This window comes from Spinacia oleracea, chromosome 1 (genome assembly GCF_020520425.1).
Source record: "Spinacia oleracea cultivar Varoflay chromosome 1, BTI_SOV_V1, whole genome shotgun sequence".
NCBI classification, from domain to species: Eukaryota; Viridiplantae; Streptophyta; class Magnoliopsida; order Caryophyllales; family Amaranthaceae; genus Spinacia; species Spinacia oleracea.
Genome location: NC_079487.1, coordinates 78919868 through 78942291, shown reverse-complemented (window position 1 = coordinate 78942291; position 22424 = coordinate 78919868). Strand labels below are relative to the sequence as shown.

The window sequence follows — 22424 nt, the reverse complement described above, 5'->3', positions numbered from 1 at the left end:
AGAATGTGCCTCAAAATGGCACGGCAAGGGGAGCTTTTATAGCTCATCCCCGCGCTAAACGCAGCCCCAGCGCCCAGCGCTGCCCCCTGCATGTGCGAATCTTCAGCGTGCGGTCTCCCGTGCTGATTGCACGGCGTTTGCTGCTACGGTATTCCGCACCAAGCATCAAACATCGCATCAAGCCATCCATCGAAAATACGGGTATACACCTGTATCTCCAAGTACAAACAGATGCATATTTCAAGAATACAAAGTCCAAAAAATACAACGACTCAGGCGTTCAACTCCCAACGGACCCAAGCTCCGGGAAAGTCAGTCGAAATTTCAAATTTTAAGGGCCAGCAAAAGCTCTTATCCCCAGCAAAGCACATCCCCAACGGATTAACTCCAGGTATTAAAAAATTCAAGATTCAAAAATTCAAGATTCAAAATTTTCGATGCCAAGCTTCGTCCTGAACTAAAGGCGGAAAAGTACAAGTACAAACCGGAGTCATCACCAACCGCATCGAGGTAGACTCCATCCTTTTTTCTAACGCCTGTTTTATGCAGGTACCGGCGTACAAAGAGTGGTCTTGATTGCAGAATATCTTGATCATTCTCCGTCCCTTTCGAAATACTTTGACTTGCGCTTTCCTAACCGAACGCTCAGTCAAAGTGGGGGCTTCTGTAGACACCTAATTTGTGTCTCCCCTTTGGGATGATGACGATACCATTATCCTTTTTAGGTGATTGGAGTAACTCCAGGCAGAAATCCCAATTGGTAAGAATATTTCGAAATTCAACCCCCGAGACCGTTCCCCTTTCGGTTCTCGGTACAAAATACAATTTTCCAAATTCAATTTCAAAATCCAAGTACAATATCATCTAGTAGACCATCCCATTTGTTTTACTAGGCCTTTCCACTCAAAATCATATAAGGCAAGTCAAATTCGGGCGCCGACCCACAAAACCGAGTATGCCGGGCCCCATCCCGTAAAACCGGAATTCAAAACCCGAGAAAGGCTTGTTTTTAGACGCTAAATGATGCCTTAACCTCCAAGCAAATACAAAACGCCAAACCTAGTACTATTCGTACAACAAGTACAACACTACATGACGAAACAAGGACGATTCCCCGTCCTGTTAGGTTATGATACATATGACAATTCATAAATCATGCGGAAAAACCATTTAGCCAGGAATACATATTATTTACACATAATCATATAGCATAGTTTAGATGCATACTCTTTGTTGCGTGCCTTCCCTAGCTGCGCCCGAACCGAACAAGAACAAGTCTTTAGGACTCCAAGGGGTCGTCCCTCCGTAGATAGTCCACAGCACGTCCGGATCCGCCTTAAGATTGACCAACTAGAATCGCCCTTAAGGTACTATTATTTTCGGCTAAATGGACAAGAGTTATGGCTGATTTTTCTGCTTAAAAATCCTAGTTTTGAATACTTGAAAACTTATGTATAAATAATGACCCCTAGGCCCTTATTTATAGAGGTATGGAAAAGGAATTGTAATCCTACTAGGATGTGGATTTGTTAATTAGAACTTTATTAGGACTCTAAATAACAAAGCAATTCTAATAAGATTAGGATTTTAATCTTCGCACGAATCCCAATAGAATTAGGATTTCCGGCATACGCATCGCACAAGCCGTGCACCCGCGCAGGCCTTGCGGCCCACGACAAGCGCACATCCCATGTGCGATGCTGCGTGCGCGCGCGCGCCCTTGGCTAGGCCTGGCCTTGCGCTGGGCCTGGTCGAGGCGTGAGTTGCGTGCGGCTCGCTGGGCGATGGCCTGGCTTCGTGCTGGGCCTTCGTCTAGCGGGCCTCGTCCGATGCTAATTCGTACGATACCCTTCCGATTAAATTCCCGATTCCGGAATTCATTTCCGATACGAACAACATTTAATATTTCCGATTCCGGAATTAATTTCCGTTTCGAACAAATATTTAATATTTCCGTTTCCGGAATTATTTTCCGATTCCGATAATATTTCCGTTTCTGACAATATTTCCGTTTCCGGCAATATTTCCGATTCCGGCAATATTTCCATTTCCGATAATATTTTCCGATACGTACCATGTTTCCGTTTCCGGCAACATCTACGACTTGGATAATATTTATATTTCCGATACGATCCATATTTCCGTTTCCGGCAATATCATCGTTTCCGGAGTATTCATTTCTTGCCTGTGACGATCTCAGCTCCCACTGAAACCAAGATCCGTCGATTCCGAATATCCATAGATGGAGTATTTAATGCCATTAAATACTTGATTCGTTTACGTACTATTTGTGTGACCCTACGGGTTCATTCAAGAGTAAGCTGTGGATTAATATCATTAATTCCACTTGAACTGAAGCGGCCTCTAGCTAGGCATTAAGCTCACTTGATCTCACTGAATTATTAACTTGTTAATTAATACTGAACCGCATTTATTAGACTTAACATAGAATGCATACTTGGACCAAGGGCATTATTTCCTTCAGTCTCCCACTTGTCCTTAGGGACAAGTGTGCATTTCCTAATTCCTTTGTCGCTCGATGCTTGCTCTTGAACATAAGGTAAGAGTTGTCATCCTTATTATGTCCAGAGGTGTTTCTCGGTTTCAGAGTTCAACTGATCAAATAAACAGATAATCATAGCCTATGATTCATCCGAGCACGGCCATGCATTTCACAGTTTCTAGCTCTCCGAGTGGCCTTGTACAACTTTTAAGCATCTCATCCCGATTTATGGGAGGACAATCCCAATCTTGCGATCTTGAGATTAGACTTCGTTTAATAGGTGATTACCTGAGCGTTGCCTTTATAGCCTCCTTTTACGGTGCGACGGTTGGTCAACGTCAAAGCAACCAGTTCTCAAACAAGTAATCTCAAATCACTCAGGTATTGAGGATTTAGTGTCTAATAATTTTAATGAAATTTACTCATGACAGATTTTCATCTCTTACAGTAAAGTTTCATAGGTCTTGTCCGATACTAGTCTTCCCAAAGTAAGTATCTATGCAAATGATTATGACATTGCCATGTCCACATAGTTCAAGAAACAGAACTGCTAGTCATCTTGCATTCTAATCGTCTAACGTTTTCTATGCGTCCAATTTTATAGAAAACTCCGACTAGGGACCATTTTCAACCTTTGACGTTCAAGTTCACTTGATAGACATTTCTTAGTCACAGGACTGGTCCTGACAGTCTATCTTGAATATATCGTCAAATTGAAGGGACTCATCATTTAATACTTAACCAAGATTAAATGGAATATGAAAACACATTTCATATATGATAAATGTTCAACCCCAATGTTTTATAACCATGGGCCTCAAACCCATCTTTAAAACAGTTCATGGAATTCAAAGCTATGCTTGATTTCCAGTGCCATAATGTGAGTGTTGTTTCTCACTTGTTGCATAGGTTTAGTTATCATGCTTTGCCAATCTTAATATCCTTTCATCGAATGTTCTTCGAGATATGATGATAAGATCTTTTGAGTGTGTTTATTTTGTGATTTATTCCTTCTAGCTACAAGAGTAGTTCTACGCATCTTGCAATGAAGAACCATCAAGTCAGAAGACATATGATCTACCCAAGTTCAGTGAAGAAACTCTTTAACATAAACAAACAACCCTGTTTTATTGCTTCTTAGGCAATAAGTACTTTTACTTCAACTGTTTAGGTTGCTAGTGATGCTTTGTTTGGATTTACTTATCCAAGCAGTTCACAAATATGTGGAAGACTTTCCAGTTGTATCTTAGAACATAGAAATTAATATTTAATTTCCCACGCAACAACTCATGGTCTCCAATCCATGTTGCCATTTCAAAACACGATGCTCTATAGCTCGTCCTTATCAATGGTTAACTCCAAAGGGTCTTGCTTGATCCTTTGCCAGTGTTTATGCGTGTAGCATCAATATTTAGCATATCTTTATTTCCTTGAATCAAGAACTATTCCTATGTACCTTTTCAAGTACCATAAGTATTCTTGATCTCAATCTAGTTGATCTTCACTTAGATCAATAGAGATTGGTATATGTTCGTCATGCCTAAAGTCATACGATACGTTTTTGGCGATCCTCATATTATATCATACATGATAAATTCTTTTGCAGAATAATTCCCAATTGAATTCTATTCATGTAACTTTAGCTCATTCAATTTCAGCAGATACTGAATCCAGCTAAATTCTTTGACATATAATATAGGTTTAAGAATCTCATTTAGACTCTTTGATGTTTAACTTAGTAAATGCTTATACATAGTTCAAACATCCTTTACTTAGATTTATTCATATGGGTCGAATATCTCCAATGGAGTCTTTCGTGTTTGATTTAGTAAATTCCATTACTTAATCTAAAACAATATTATGAGATCTTTGTAACCAGATCTTAATACCCAGTATGTACTAAGTTTCGCCTTGGTCCATCATTGATAATTAATTTCAAACCTAATTTATTAGCATTTGAATGTTATTTCACAATAGAGAGATATGTGTGTGATACACATAGGACCAATTAAGTTTTATGTACTCCCACTAAACTTCTTATATATCTATAAGAATCATGTACATTTTATGAAACTAAAATACTTATTAGCTTCACTAAAATATAATTCTAATTCCCAATTGCTTGCTTAAATCTGTACTTAGATTTCATAAGCTAGCATTCCTTTTCAAGCATTTATTTGGATCCACAAATTCTATGACATACCATGTACATAGTTTCTTCCAACATTTGATTGAGGAATACGTTTTGTCATCCAATTGCCATATGTACCAATATGTAGTCATTGCTTTGATTATAGACTTGAGCATTACGATTATGCATGAGGTTTCAACACAATTCACACCATGAATTTGCTTGTAACCTTTTAGCAACTAATCTAGCTTTGTGTTGTGAACACAATTTCATGTTTGATGGTTTTTATCCTTAAAACAAACTTGCAACCAATAGGTGTGAAACTATTCTTGCAAATCAACAAAATTTCAATTTTATCATCAAAACATTGAGTACGTTTTATGGCCTTTAACCAATTAGACATATAGTCTATATATCGCCTCTAACCATTTTAGGGAATCTGGGTTTCGTCATAGCTTTCTTACAAGTCACAAACTCATTAATCTACATGATAATAGTTTGACTGCAAGTTGTAGGTTTCTTCACTATCTAATAGAAGAATTGCATAGTCTCAGGGACCTGAACTCCATGTTTCTTCACTATCTAATAGAAGAATCTCATAGTTCCAGTGACTTGAACTCTATGCCTACTAGGGTATAGAACATCAAACAATAGAATATCAATAGCCACTTGAAAGTCCTTTGAATATTCTGTTCTCCTTGAAGCACTTGTAAAGTCTTCTAAGAGATGTTTATTCTTTAAAGCCACTTCTAAAGTCCTTAAAGAATACGTGTTCGGATTTTCTAAAGAACTTCGAAAATCCTCCGGAATGTCCGTCTATGTTTGTTGTTCGTTTCGAAGACTTTCGAGGTCTATTTTCTCCCACTTGTCATTTTGGAAACGAATCTCCAAAAGGACATTATTTCGAGCAAACAAACATTATGTTCTCAAAAATTCGTGGTAGAAACAATACCCTTGTGTCTCATTTGAATAAATCACAATGAAACATATATCTATACTTGGGCCTTAGTTTGTCGAATGACAAACACTAAGCTCCCACTGAGTTTTGCAACTCTCTAGATATATAATTGAAAAGATATCCTGAAATTACTTTTCAATAGCTTTGACGAATTTGGTTTAGTTTGGTGGTAGTTGAGCATTTTGTTTTAGAAATTATAGGAAAAGTCTTTATGATTCATCATTGATCGAATCAAGTACTAATTGACTTCGATTATTCCAACTACGATATGCCATATCTTATGGACCTAGATTGGGAAATTACAACACACAATCATTGATGATCATATTTGGTCTCAAGTAATCATCAACATGATCTAACCTAGATCTTTATGATTTCTTGCCAAGTGGATTTTATACTTCTGAATCTTTGAACTAGCCAAACAGATTCAACTTATATCACATTTGAGTAAATAAACCTATATTCACTCAAATCCATGTGAAATAATAAAGTCATAAAATCTTTCTTTAGCTTTGAACTCTATTGTCTAGGCGTTCTAACAATAGTTCATATCTTTTGTTACTTTCAACAAGTAAGACTAGTTGTCTTAAAATGATCTAGAAATCAATCAACTTTCAAAGGTCCATCAAAATAGAGCTTATGAATGTTAACTTGTTGATATGGTCTAAGCAACAATGCCAAAGATTAGTGGAACTCAAATCAAGGGGTTGATTTGAACCTAGTAAAGTTCTTTAAAGAGTTGTTTGTTTTAATCAAGCATATTGACTCATTCCGTAAATGACCATTTCATTCAAATAAACAAACAAACAAGCATTGTTTTTGTTCTTCTGAATGTGAGTCTTTCTGTGTTTGAAGCAGAAATTTAGGTATGCTGATTATGGAACAAAATAACCATTTAGTTCCAGCCTTTGAAAGGACTTAAAACAAACTAGATGACCCTACAACTAATGTAGCATTGCCATGCTTCATTTCCCACTTGTAGGTCATTAGTGTATCCTAGCTTCCATTGTTTGAGTTATTACCGAAGTAAGAACCTCAAGCGGTATATGATACCAAGGAAGTTTGATTGCTAGGTCACTTCTCTTTAAACATAAATTTATAGGTAGAAACGGAATCGTAAATTCCTTTCATTTGTTCCTCGTTTTCCTATTTCTTGTACCCTTTCTTATAGTCTTAAGAATTGAATTCTTTAGTGTTGACTTTTATACTTTGTTAGACATGTCCAATGTCACCAACAAGGTTCTTTACCATTTTAATTTATGTTGAATATTTTGTTTCAACTAGATGATCTTACCAGAAGCTTCTAAAGTTCTCTAAGCATCGATCTATTCGAATGTCTAGGGACTAGACTCATTCAAGAATTAAATGGACAAAGATATTAGGTTGTTAACCATTGGTAAAGCTGAGCGTTTAAACTCAATGCTTTATGATCTCAAAACTACATTGTATTTTGAATTCACAAGCACCAATCGGTTTGCCATTCGACTTTGATATTCGAAAACAACCATAAAAGTCGATATAAGAAACGTACATTTTAAATTGCTCACTTTCTCTCATTTCCGTGAATCGTTCTTGGATTCACTACCAATCGAGGAAATTTATTGTTACCTTTCTAAAAGGATTTACTGCAGCGCAAGATATTTAATTATAAACAATAATTAAAACATACATTGAAGCATGCAAAGTCTAAACATTTATCATGAGTAATAACTTGAAAATGAAAGCAATCATGCAATTTAAACAAGTCATTAGCATTTTATTCGAATTATGTGTTCCGGCAGGTGTGAATAAAATGATTCCAAGATCCTAAAATCATTGAAGAACTAAGCACAGTTTGTCGACTTAGTCCTAAAACATCTTAGGTAAGCAAAAGCCTTTTGCTAATAGTCTAGAAACTATTCTTGGTTGATAGGTACGTCTAATAACTTATTAGGTAAACCTATCGATTTTGCCACGACATAAAAGGACTCCTTACTTATATCGTTGAGTTTCACCAAAACTAACATGTACTCACAATTATTTGTGTACCTTGCCCCTTTAGGACCAATAAGTAACACCTCGCTGAGCGAAAACTATTACTAGATTGATGTAAAGGATATCCAAGCAAGTGTATATTTTGGCATGGCACCTTTTAACTCAATTTTTAAGTTTGGAACTTAAGGCTCTTACTATGTTGGTTAGATTTTAAGTGAACTAAAATCCTTAATCATACAACATAATCAAGCCACAATCTCATGAATAATTAAGACATATTTAAAGCAATAAATAACTTAAAGCATGCATAAGATAAATGTGATCTAGTATGGCCCGACTTCATCTTGAAGCTTCAACTTCAAAGTCCGTCTCGAAAATCTCCGTGGGAGGCACCATTTTCTTCAAATAGGATAAGCTATAATTAAAACTAATTACAACTATTTGATGGTACGCAGACCATTTTTGAATTGAAAAACAACTTTGGTACTTTAGACCAATTACATTCAAATTAATGGTACGCAGACCATATTTTCTATCCTATTTGGGCCATACTAGTCACTTCATAACCTGCAAAACAGTACATTTACAATATATACCATTCACCCATTCATTATCATGAATGGCCCACATAGCTGGTTAGTTAAAACACATTATGCATCACGTAAACATTTGCAGCAATTAATCAAGGGCACCAATAATCTACCAATTATTTAGTCCTTATTAATTCTAATCAAGGTTTTTTAACCTTAAGGATTTGTAGACCTAATCAAGAGTTTATGACTAAAAGGGCTCCCACTTAAACCAATAAATTCATATGCTTTACTAATTTTAAACATAAAAATGTATTTCTAGTCTAACCGGAAACATACAAATTTAATTAAAATTTAAAGCTCATATAAATTTATAATTGAATCCAAAAAGTTTAATTTAATTTCAGTCGTATTTAAATTAATTCATGATTTTAATTTTAGTAAAATAATTAGAATAAATAAAATTTATTATAATTACAATATTCAAAATTAAAATCCAAGAAAATAATTTAAATTATTAATTTTAAAATTAATTAAAATTACGTAAACTGAAAATTTCAAATTAAACATTCAAAACGATCTAATCGCAACGCAAACACCCTACGCATCGCACGCCCATGGGCCACACGCACACAGCCATCGCTGGCCATGTGCGCGCAGCCCATGCGCTCGTCGCATAGCTGCTGCATCTTCCCATCGCAAGCCATCGCACAAGTGGTGCTCGCTGCGCGCGCGCCAGCGCTCGACGCACGCGAGCCATCGCTCGCTGCGCGCGCTCGCCAGCGCTTGCTGCGCGCGCTCGCCAGCGCTTGCTGCGCGCGCTCCAGCGCTTGATGCACGCGAGCCATCGCTCGCTGTGCGCGAGCAATTGCGCGCTGCGCGCGATCAGCGCTGGGCGCAGCGCTCGTGGCACGCGAGCTTGCGCTCGCTGCGCGCGAGGCTGCGCGCGCTTGCGCGAGGCAGTGCGCGTTGTGGCGCAGCTCGCTTGCTGCCCACACGCGACTGCCATGCCTTGCCTTCGCCCATGCCCATTCATCCGTAGCTCGTGGCCCACGACACAAGGCAGGGCTGCTGCCTTGTGCTCGTGCACCATGCCCCTGCTCATTGCATTCGTGCCGCACGGGCGACGAGCTCCCTTGCTCGTCGTCGCATGCCCGCACTATACAACACCCCTTAAGGGTAACACGAAGCGTCCATTGCTTTGTGCGTGCAAGTTATATGAACGAATCGCATAAAAATTTAAAATTTATATTTAAAATTAATGACAAATTAATAAATTAATATTAATTTCACAATTTTAGGGCGAAAAATCGAAAATTTATTATTCAATTGATTTCCGATTATCATGGATTCAAGCCTAGGTCATAAAAATTTAAAATTTATCATAAATTTACAATTTTTATGGTGGTTTTTAATCATAGGTTTCTAATTAAATTATAATTAATCATAATTCAACAAATTAATCATAATTACAAATTAGATTGCATAATTAACAAGGCTAGGCATTCAAACTTGTTAAACATATACAGTAGGTCAATCAAAAATTCAAGATTTATCAACAAGAATCGCAAATATTTAATTTAACATCTTAAATTTACGAAATTTTGCATTCGAAAAACTAAAACCTTCGAAAAGTCATAGTTAGGCTTCGAATTTGAGAATTCTGGGTTCGGCAGAAAAACACTATTTTTATCAAAATTTTAGAATGCCTTTTACATGCGGAATTGACAAAAAAATCACTCGATTTGGATGAGTAACGAAGAAACTGCCGAAAAACTGCGTACGTATAATTAAATAAACGCAATTTGCAATTAATTAACAATTACGAAAATTAATCACCCCTTTTAATTCTTGCAAATTTGTAATATTTAACCATGTTCATGCAATTTAGATTATGAAAATAATAAGAGGCTCGTGATACCACTGTTAGGTTATGATACATATGACAATTCATAAATCATGCGGAAAAACCATTTAGCCAGGAATACATATTATTTACACATAATCATATAGCATAGTTTAGATGCATACTCTTTGTTGCGTTCCTTCCCTAGCTGCGCCCGAACCGAACAAGAACAAGTCTTTAGGACTCCAAGTGTCGTCCCTCCGTAGATAGTCCACAGCACGTCCGGATCCGCCTTAAGATTGACCAACTAGAATCGCCCTTAAGGTACTATTATTTTCGGCTAAATGGGCAAGAGTTATGGCTGATTTTTCTGCTTAAAAATCCTAGTTTTGAATACTTGAAAACTTATGTATAAATAATGACCCCTAGGCCCTTATTTATAGAGGTATGGAAAAGGAATTGTAATCCTACTAGGATGTGGATTTGTTAATTAGAACTTTATTAGGACTCTAAATAACAAAGCAATTCTAATAAGATTAGGATTTTAATCTTCGCACGAATCCCAATAGAATTAGGATTTCCGGCATACGCATCGCACAAGCCGTGCACCCGCGCAGGCCTTGCGGCCCACGACAAGCGCACAGCCCATGTGCGGTGCTGCGTGCGCGCGCGCGCCCTTGGCTGTGCCTGGCCTTGCGCTGGGCCTGGTCGAGGCGTGCGTTGCGTGCGGCTCGCTAGGCGATGGCCTGGCTTCGTGCTGGGCCTTCGTCTAGCGGGCCTCGTCCGATGCTACTTCGTACGATACGCTTCCGATTAAATTCCCGATTCCGGAATTCATTTCCGATACGAACAACATTTAATATTTCCGATTCCGGAATTAATTTCCGTTTCGAACAAATATTTAATATTTCCGTTTCCGGAATTATTTTCCGATTCCGATAATATTTCCGTTTCTGACAATATTTCCGTTTCCGGCAATATTTCCGATTCCGGCAATATTTCCATTTCCGATAATATTTTCCGATACGTACCATGTTTTCGTTTCCGGCAACATCTACGACTTGGATAATATTTATATTTCCGATACGATCCATATTTCCGTTTCCGGCAATATCATCGTTTCCGGAGTATTCATTTCTTGCCTGTGACGATCTCAGCTCCCACTGAAACCAAGATCCGTCGATTCCGAATATCCATAGATGGAGTATTTAATGCCATTAAATACTTGATCCGTTTACGTACTATTTGTGTGACCCTACGGGTTCAGTCAAGAGTAAGCTTTGGATTAATATCATTAATTCCACTTGAACTGAAGCGGCCTCTAGCTAGGCATTCAGCTCACTTGATCTCACTGAATTATTAACTTGTTAATTAATACTGAACCGCATTTATTAGACTTAACATAGAATGCATACTTGGACCAAGGGCATTATTTCCTTCACGTCCTTGCTTTGGCGGCATTCAAGCCACGTCACCAGCGCCCAGTGCTGGTCCAGCGCCCTGCGCTGACGTGTGCTGGTGCCTTGCACCCATTCCTTCTATAAATACCCCTCATCTTCAGCATAATGAGGAGGGGAGAACAACAATACAACATCGTAATTTCAACATTACGCCTCAAAATACAACTCAAAAACTCCTCAAAAACACATACAAAATTCTTAAATTCCAAAGCAATTGGGAGCTATTGCCTAAATCTAACTAGGTAAATCCGAATCCCATTCTAATCTATTATGTTGCTTTGATTTCTAAATAATTAGCAAGTTGGTGTTTTTAATCATTAAAAAACACCACTTGCAACAATCATACATGTTTTCCAAAAATACAAACTTTTTCAAAATGCAAAATACAAATTTTTCAAGATTCGAGGATGTCCAAGTTGTTTACAATCACCACTTGGACTAGAATCATCTTCAAACATGGAGTAATCAAAGATGACACCTTTTAACATTTAAAGGTTTAGTCTTTTGAGATTCAAAACTCCATTTTCAATATACAAGTTCAAGTTTTCAATTTTCAAGATCTCACCATGTTTAGGGTTGTTCATGGTTATTTCCCTAAACTAAGATCATTTCAAGTTCAAATTTCAATTATTTCCAGTTCAAAACTTCTATATTCAAGCTTTCAAGTTCAAGTTTAACATACAAAATCTAGGATATTTGGGTTGAGCAGCCTCTCCCAAGTTGAGATTTTTGGCTTTGAATTCGTGTCGGGAGCACTTATTTTTAAGGAGCCGCTTGGCGTTCGAATCTCATGTGCCCAAGTACAAATTTCAATTATGCACCTTTCAATATTGCACTTTCAATATCGCACCTTTCAATACCGCAATTTCAATATCGCAATTTCAATACCGCAATTTCAATACCGCACTTTCAATTCCGCACCTTTACTTGCATAGTCCCTTTCTAGGCAATGTGGACCTACTCCCTAGTCCTTTTCTAGGGGGTCTTGTATTTACTAATTTCGCACTTTATTTAGTATTGTGATGTTGCTTTATTTGCTTTATTTCTTTCATCACCAACATGCTAAATATAACAAAATGCAAAGGTTACATCACGCTTAACAAAGATATTTTTGGACAAACCGGCCTTAGGTTCCTTAAATCAATCTTTAAAGCAAAAGTGACCACCATACAATTAGAGATTCAATTTGCTCTAAATACAAACCCACATAGTCTAATCTAGGGTTTATTTTTGAAAACAATGTTGTGCCAACGTACTTGAATATTTCTAAAGCTCACGGAATAAGAATTTTTGTTCCCGTGCCCGGATCTCACCCATCCGTTTCAAGGATTCAAGGCCTTATCCAAAATAGAGTCACTTGCGGTCTTTCCAAACGAGACCTTAAACAATGTTTGGTGGCGACTCCTTCGAGGTACAAAAATTCTACGGTTTTCTAAAGAACTGCCCCTCTTGTAGAACGGGAAACAAGTTTTGACACAAAAAAACCCCCTACATTTATAGAAGCGGTACAAGTATTTTGAGGCCGCTTTTTAAGGAACCGGTGCAAATACTTCGGAACGAAGGGAGTAATACAAACCCATTTATTTGGGTATAATATTCGTTTTTATTTTGAGCATTTAGGAACTAGGATTAAGGCCCTGTTTAGTTCACCTTATTTCAAGACCTTATTACTTATTTCAGATTTAATCAGATCAGATCAGACCAGATTAGAAAAAATAAGTTCAGATCATATCAGAAAGAATAAGTTCAGATCAGATCAGACCAGATCAGATCAGACCAGATCAGACCAGACCAGATCAGATCAGATCAGACTAGATCAGATCAGATCAGACCAAATTATTATTATTATTAGTATTATTATTATTATTATTATTATTATTATTATTATTATTAGTATTATTATTATTGTTATTATTATTATTTTATTATTATTATTATTATTATTATTATTATTATTATTATTATTATTATTGGTATATGTTTATATCATTGTTATTTTATTTAATATTTTATTACTATTATTGCTTTAATAAAAAATAATGTTGTTGTCGGTGCAATTAAAATCTATCATTTAAGGCATAAAAAAACATTAACAAAACATTCAAATTGATCATGTCCAAATTAAAACCATTAAGTCCAGGTTAGAAACGATATGATCAGGTCATGTCCATATCAGAACTGATTTTTATAGATCAGAACCATTATATATCCAGACTAGAACTGATAGGATCAGATAATATCCAGATCATAACTGATTTGTACAGATCATGTCCAGATCATGTTCAAATCTGCAAAGATCTTGGCTACATCAGAACCAATCCTTACAGAACCAATATGTTCAGATCAAAACCGATTTGTACAGATCATGTCCAAATCAGAATCGATATGTCCAAGTTATAACTTGTCTAGATATCGACTCTGTACAAATTATGTTCAGATCAGAATTGATCTGCAAAGATCATGTCCAGATCAGAACTAGTCTGTACAGATCATGACCCGATCAGAATTGATCTGTACAAATCATGACCAGATCATAACTAATCTGTACAGATCATGACCAGATCAGAACTGATCTGTACAGATCATGATCAGATCAGAACTGATCTGTACAGATCATGTCCTGATCAGAACTGATCTATACAGATCATGTCCAAATCATGTCTAGATCAGAACTGAACTGTACATATCATGTCCAGATCAGAACTGACCTGTACAGATCACGTCTAGATCAGAACTGATTTGAACAGATCATGTCTAGATCAGAACTGAACTGTACATATCATGTCCAAATCAGAACTGATTTGTACAGATCATGTCCAGATCATGCCTAGATCATAATTAAACTGTACATATCATGTACAGATCAGAACTAATCTGTACAGATCATGTCCAGATTAGAACTGATCATGTCCAGTTCATAACTTATATTTACAAATCATGTATAGATCAGAACCGATCTGTACATATCATATCCAGATCAGAACTTATATGTCTAGATCATAACAGATCTATCTAGATCATGTATAGGTCTATCTAATATAAGGAATAGTTAAATCATGAGCAAAGTCAAGTAAATAATAACAATATTATAAATTTGTGTAACATTTATTTTACACGTAAGTCGTTTAATATTAATAAATGTAGATTTTTGTTTAAACTTAATTCAGAAGAATCAGATCAGATCAGATCGGATCAGACCAGAAAAAATAAGTTCAGATCAGATCAGACCAGATCAAATCAGGAGAAATAAGGTGCAATAAACAGGGCCTAAATCGTTAATTAGCAAGTTTGGTACATTCGAAGTTAGAGTATAAAAGACCCGACATGCTGGGTATTCGAAGTCAGCAACAAAAACTACCTTTTGTAATGCAAGAAGTTTTCTTGGATATATTTGTTCAAAACTTTCATTTTTATCTCACTGCAGTGCTATTACGTATACATAGATAGACAAGAATTGTTTTTAAAACTAATAAATTATTAATGAAAAAAAAGCGTGCTAATAAACTAATAAATAAATAAAACAAAAAATTAATAGTACGCCGAAGAATTCACATGAAAAATAATCCGGGCATATCCACCACCTTAAGAATATAAAAGTATTAAGTAAGACAAATACGAAAAAATCTGTTAGTAATTCCACCTTCAATGTTGTAATATCCCAGTAGATCTTACAAAGCGGCCTTGACGTACCTAGCAACTCCCCATCCGGAACACCAATCTTAATGTTGTTACACGTAACGTTCAGCTCCGGTGTGGCTTTTTTAATCCACCTTGGCTTATAGTGCGCCGTAACCTCTATCATAAGGGTTACTTCACCGGCTACGATATCCGAGGCCAACGAAAAGGCGGTGAGGTTATCGTAAATTGGGACTGAGGGCTCGTTAATAGTGACAGGTACATAACTACTAAGAACTGGTTTGGGACCGTCGCATGTTTCATGTTTCGGACAAAAGGATTCAATCAAAGGAGATGAGACGAGTAGTTCTTTTTGGTAATACACCGAAACATTGGCTTCGGGTTTCAGGCTGCCGTGATTAGGATTTCCAATCCAAAAGGTGATGTTGAAGCCCAGGCTAAGACTGTTGTTAGCTTGTAGGGTAAATGGACTTGTTGTGCTCATTGATTCAACTTTGAATTTTGGGGGGCTTGGTATTTTAAATATGGGAATCACCAAATGTATCATGTAAATTTGTATCAATATTTGCACAAAAGATAGGGTTATACGAAACCCTAGAGGATCCATAGATGAGATTCACACCACAAAACAACAATTATAATTCTTAGATGTGTTAGAAAATCTGACATAATAAATATTCTAATTACTTTAAAATATATCCTACATTAATAATTTTATCATGAATGATATTGATTTAAACATTTAAATAACTAGAGCAAAAAAATTGGGAATTAATGTTGGTTTTTTATACCAAAACTGAATTCTCGTTGGGGATGCCTAACTAAACAATAACCATATTCTGTGTTGGTGGACAGAGTAGAGTTAGTTTCCTTGATTGTTGGAGCTTACTATTTATGGATAAGGCCAATTAGTTAATAGTTTGGATTTATATGCTGACAAAATATTTGGGGTCAGGATTTTGCGATTCATAAAAATTGATATCGCTGCCCGTGATGTCTCTACTCCCAAATATGCCAATTAGCAAAACTGAATGACATCTCACCCAATTCTCTGCTGTCAAAATATGAATTAAAGTGATAAAGGACACAACTTGCAATCTTTAAAGCATTCTGCAAAGATGAGGTGACATGCTTACTTGTCGTATTTTTTAATTGAGAAGCAAGATATTTAACATATGTACAATGTTTTACGGTTATGGAAATGGAAAAGGGAGGAAATGTTTAATATCCTAATTTATGGAATGAGTATGTAATTTTTTTTTTCATAGAAAACACTTATAATTTGTATAGGAATTTAAAGAGAAATACTCTTACGTAATTTGTACAGAAAATTAAAATAAAAATACATTTACGTAATATATATAGGAAATTAGAAAAAGAAAAGAAAAAAGACATTACTCTATTTCTCTTGTTCTTTTCTGTTTACACGCCTAATAAAATACAAAACTTTGTTCTTCAATTGCCTTCAGTATTTCTTCAATTCTTCTACGGGCGATCACTCTCTAAAATCCATTAATAATAAGCAAATAAAGTCATACGTAGTAGAATTTATTGACCTTTTCAATGAAAATTGAATTAGTTTATTACTATTACTTCCTCCATCCTTAAATATCAGTCATTTTTTACTTTTTCATCCGTTTTTACACAATGGGTAAACATAAATACCTCCAAATACGTACGCTGTTAAATAAAGGATTTTTTGGATAAAACCACCTTTTAAAGTTGCCACTTTTGAAATAACCACCTTATAAAATTTTCTTTTTAAATAACCACCTTAAATTTACAACGTTAATGATGAAATCACCACCTGTTTACAACTTCCGTCAAAAATTCCGTTTAAGGGGCCCACTTCCAACTTCTTTGACCTTCCCTCCTTTCTCTTTTCTTCTTTCTTCTTCCTTCTTCCTTCTTCCTCCATTAAAGAGACTTTGCTCAATTTTTTTTCCAAAATCACTCAATTTAATCAATTTGTCTTCAAATTTTCAAAGTTATTTTAATTACATAACAAAATTCGGCAATTTCTCTCATTATCAGCATCGTGCGCGTAGTGAAGCGGGTAATTTGTGAAATTATTAAATTAGGGTTTATGGTATGTAAAGTTTGGGGTTTTTAATTTAGGGTCATTAATCCACATATTATACAAACGAAAAGGTCTTTTGTGAATTTCAGAAGTGTAAGTGCACAAAACCATGGGACTGTGATCAAAATCTCCCTCGGGTAGATAATTAACATTCAGTGGTGGATTTCCCCCAATCACATAATAATAAACTAAAGATTTCTAGAAATCAAATTCTTCCTGGATGTCATCAACGTCGATTTTAACCAATTGTTCATTGTTTTGATTAATTCTAGGTACCCATGTGGGTATTACAACCATTTCCGTCATCCCCAATTTTCACAAAGTGGGTATGATCTTGATTCCCAGAATTAATAGCATTTAACCACGAAATTACCTGACCTCTTGCTTTCAATGCACTCAAAGATGCCCTGGGTGAAAGAATTTCAGTCTCAAATTGTCTTTCTGTTTGCAGATCATCTGGGTTTGGAACAATCAAAGCTGAGATTCCACGTAATTCCTCCACAGGTCTCATCTTCAATTCCTGTCTGGAGTAGCCTTCTCTATTTTTTTTCTTGCTCGAGTTTCTCTGTTGCTTTCGAGCTCCTGCCATGGCGACGACAGACGTCAAGGAGAATCCTTATCGTGGGCCGAGTGAACTTGTTTTTTTTTTTTTTTGGCAATAATCAATTTAATAGTGAAATTCATTAGCTAAGTAAAATTACTTGAAAAATTTGAAGACAAATTGATTAAATTTGGGGAATTTGGAAAATAAAATTTTGAGCAAGGTCTCTATAATGGAGGCACTAGTTTAAGGGAGGAAGAAGGAAGGAAGAAAGGAGATAAAGGTCAATGAGCCGTTGGAAGTGGACCCCTTAAACGGAATTTTTAACGGAAGTTGAAAACAGGTGGTTATTTCATTAACGTTCACTACTACAAAAATGGGCAAAGAGACCCATCAAAAATAGCCTAAGAGACCCTCTTAGAGGAGGTCTCTAGATGGGGGGGTCTCTTCATAAAAGAGATCCCCTCATCTAGAGGAGGTCTGTTTGTTAAAAACAAGAGACCCATTATTTAAGAAAAGGGGTCTCTTATGTAAACAATACGAAAAATAAATTAGAAAGGGGAGAGACCCCTTATTAGAGATATAGGGTCTGTTTATAAAAAAAAATTAGACCCCTTATTTAAGATAGGGGGTCTCTTTGAAAATTTTAATATTATTTTATTATGCAAATTTAGACCTCATATCTAACATAAAGGGTCTCTTTGTCATTTTTTAATATATAAAAAAAAGACCCATCAACTAAGATATGGGGTCTCTTTGCCAATTTTTTAAATAATTTTTTTTTCTTGAACACCAGAATCATTGCTTAAACGTAATAATACAAACCAACTTTAATAAAGCACCAACTATTAATATTTCACCAAAATCTTCTACAAATACGTTCATGGTCTATCGTGAACATAAATCCAACATTTTTACATATATATCAAAAAGTTGTACAATTACAAGAAATATATACAACTCCATATAGCCTTATTTTTGTTCTTGCTTTGCATCACACTAAAAACAAAAATAGCCTCATTGAAACCTTGCATCTTCATCGGTATGATATGCTAATCATTTCAAGGCCGGGACAACCATGAGCAATGCTTGTGATCCTTGAATCTGTAAGGTAGACATATGTAGAGGAATTAGTATATAAAGAAAAAAAACAAAAAACAAAACACAAGACATATGTGGAATAAACTACCATATAGAGACTGATTAATTTGTCGGAAAATAATGGGCAATTAACATATCCACAAGCTAGAATCTATTTGATTTGACTAATAAAAGTTGCATTGGAACTAATATCTATATTTATCCATGTTCTTTAAAGACAACTAGACATCATATACAGTCAATAGTCAATAGTCAATAGTCAATAGTATGAGATTTTGGTAGAGCCAGAACTTTGCTGAAACTTGCACTTAGTGGAAATCATAACCAGCTCCATACAGTTATTTAGCATAATTCAAGAAATGACATCAGGTTCAAGCACATTTGAAATAATCAAGATGCAAATTATCAAGCAAAGCAATAAAGCACCTGGCAGGTCACATCCCAGAGCACTGATCATGAATGATTTTGTTCCTAGCTTTAACAGGCACTCAGCAATATTTCTTGCTACACCTCCTAGCATAAATTCATTCTGCAGAGAAAAGGGGATGTGGTGTTCAGATATTTTAAATTCTGACAATGAGATACCTTAGGCAACAAATACATCAACAGACCCACTAGTCATCAACACTCCAAAATCCAGACACGCAGGAATCAATTGGCAAAGACATCAACTTTTTAGGAACAATTACAGAATCTGGAATGGACATCTTGAGAGGAACCTCCAAAACGTGAGCATATAGAATCTGGTGTCACTCTAAATTCAAAGATGGCAATAGATGATGTATATGATTCCCAGAAACTTGAGTTACAGGTGATCAAACCATAAGATCGGCGCATGATTGAACCTAGAATAGCTGAACAGACTACCAATTTCTTTATTACTATAACACTCAAACTCATTAAACCATTAGAGACTGACCAATTCAACGAGACAATTCCATTTGACTCAAGCTCGGCAAAATCCAGCATTTGCAGAACCGATAGCAATATGGAAATAGTAGACTGCAAATCAAACAAAGAAACTCACAAAATAAAACATCACTAATCACATAATAACAATAGTTCTTTCATTCACGCAATACTAATTTCGCAAAAGAAACACACAAAATCCACATTCTGCAAAGGAGTGGCAGAGAAACACAAACAATATTACTCCCCTTATTTTATCTCAAAAGTTAAATATCTCTTAATATGTGCAGAACAAAATTTACCACAGGATAGAAAAGGCTGAAAAGTGTAAGTGATGTAAGATTGAAAAAGAGATTATTACCTAACCAATCAAAAGCAATGACATGATAGTTCTTGGAAAGTATTGGAATAACTTTGCGATATGAGTAAGCCTGTTAAAATCATGCACTCGATCAATTACATATGGTTATTCAGAACTACAAGAGAAGATTCATCACGTAAAACAGAATGCAGCTGCAAGAAATTAAATTAAATGCCATATTTTGAGTGTTTGTGTTGAGAAATTATTCTAAATCAATGTAATTGACATAAAGCACACCTGTGATGGGAAACCATGAATGAGCACGACTGAAGGATTATCAGTACTTCCACTTTCAACACAAAACCATCTATTGTACAGAATGATACGTGTATCACTCTTCAATTCCTGTAATTAATCACTGCAATTAATCACTCTTCAATTCCTGTAATAAGAAGAAGCTAGATAAGCTACTATAAAGCCTAACTTGTTAACATGGCCTTATATTTGATAATTGATGCAGTAATAAATTGATAAGAGGGATTCACCTGAAAATGTCATCAGAAGCTTGTGAACTGCTTCCCATTGTTAACCCAAATGTCGCAATGCTTCATATTCCGATTATTACCTAGATTGCCTTTACACCCACAAAAATTTTAACCAATCTGAAATCCTAATTCCCCTCAAATCCTCCCGAAGAACGATCCGTAAAAATCCTAATCTCACAAAACATAACCGTGCAAGTAAAAACCCCTAAAATCCGTGAAATCCAGAACAAATAAGAAAAAAATGCAACACAATTGCAACTAAATCAACATGAAGTTAATTCAAATGAAATGAACAAAACATCACAAAATCAGAGATTGAAACAAAAAAATTACAGGCCTGGAAAAGGTTCTTCCAGTTTGGATCTGCGAGAGTGTAGCTTGCTGAACTCTGGATGCTCGCTTCTAGGTTCTTTCAACTAATGAGGCGCCATTATCGCAGATTATTTTCTCAATAGGGTTTCTAGATTAGAGGGGCAGTGCGGAGGAGGAGAAGGAAGGAAAAGCTCTTGGTTTAATTTTTTTTTTCAATGGAACAAGGTTGTTGGAAGATGAGAAAGAAGGAAATGAAAGAGACCCGGTATCAAATAAGGGTCTCAAGCTTTTCTCGTAAATTTGGCTTTGTGGGTCCAGGGTACACAAGAGACACGTTATCTAAACTAACGGGTCTCATATTTTCCCCTTCTGATTTTCAGCACGAAAAATGTGGGCCCTTTGATAAATTAGAGACCCGTTATCTAAAATAAGGGGTCTCTTGTTTTTTTCCATCTTATTTTTCACAGATAAATTGTGGGTCATTTCAGTAATTAGAGACCTGTTACCTCTAATATTGGGTCTCTTATATTAAAGAGACCCGTTATCTCAACCAATGGGTCTTTTCTTAAGGGTCTCTTTGCCCATTTTTGTAGTAGTGGTTGTAAATTTAAGGTGGTTATTTAAAAATAATAATTTATAAGGTGGTTATTTCAAAAGCGGCAACTTTAAAAGGTGGTTTTATCCAAAAAATCCTTAAAGAAATATAAAAATTTGATATTTTTTAAGAGCATCTCTAATGGTAAGAAAATTGGTAAGTTGCTTTGATATGCCACATCAGATTTTCAAGCTACTATTTTTTCATGTGTATTTTGCTCCAATGGTAAGCAAGTTGCTTGAAATTTTTTAACAATTTTTTAAATTTATTTTTATTATTCTATTCACATGTTTATCAAATAAACAAATTTTTCCATTCTTTTTTTCCCAAGCTAATTAGATTTGTAGAGCTAATTTGCTTAACTTAATTGGCTAATTGTTCATATGTACTCCAATGGTTGGCTAGTAGCTAGAAATTTTATGAAAATTGCAAGCTAGTCCTTATATGTAACCATTGGAGATGCTCTAAACTACACATTGAGACAAACAAAATAAAATCTTACATGAATTTGATATACGTATTGGAAATAAATTAGAAGATTATCTTCGATTGTAAGTAGTGAAAAGATTCCAAAAGTGACTAATAATCAAGAACGAATGGAGTATTATTATTAGATAATCTCCCTTTGGAGCATTAATTAATAACACTCTGAAATATTTTCCATAACAAAAATGCTAGTATAGGCCCGTGCTAATACACTGGATATTTGTAAAATTAGAAAGTAAATAAGAGTGTGCATTAGATTTAAAACTCTTACTATGTACATTTTAATGCTAATAACACCAGTAGGGAGTAGTTATGAAATTAATAAATCAGGATATATCTATGTCGGTGTACATGAGATTTTTTTTAAGGATGTTAGACAATTGAAATGTTGGTAGATACCTAATATAAAATGTCAATTAGTTATAATAATGTAGCGTAAGCTATAAACTGTATGGTTTAACCGTTTAACCATTTAACAGAAGTACCTACTTTTTTAAAAGAAACTGATTAAATATC

The 22424-nt window shown here is 35.5% G+C and overlaps 1 long non-coding RNA gene across 2 annotated transcripts; it reads right to left on the bottom strand.

Annotated features, from left to right (window-relative positions):
- Positions 1-18494: 18494 nt before the first annotated feature.
- On the bottom strand, positions 18495-21058 carry LOC130465973 (uncharacterized). Of its 2 annotated transcripts, XR_008925990.1 has the most exons (6): positions 20516-21058; positions 20268-20412; positions 20031-20100; positions 19680-19762; positions 19187-19289; positions 18495-18763 (listed from the first exon to the last, which is right to left on the bottom strand). It is a non-coding gene; the product is annotated as an uncharacterized lncRNA (long non-coding RNA). The 2 variants fall into 2 exon arrangements; XR_008925989.1 differs by lacking the exon at positions 19680-19762.
- Between the last annotated feature and the right edge of the window lie 1366 nt (positions 21059-22424).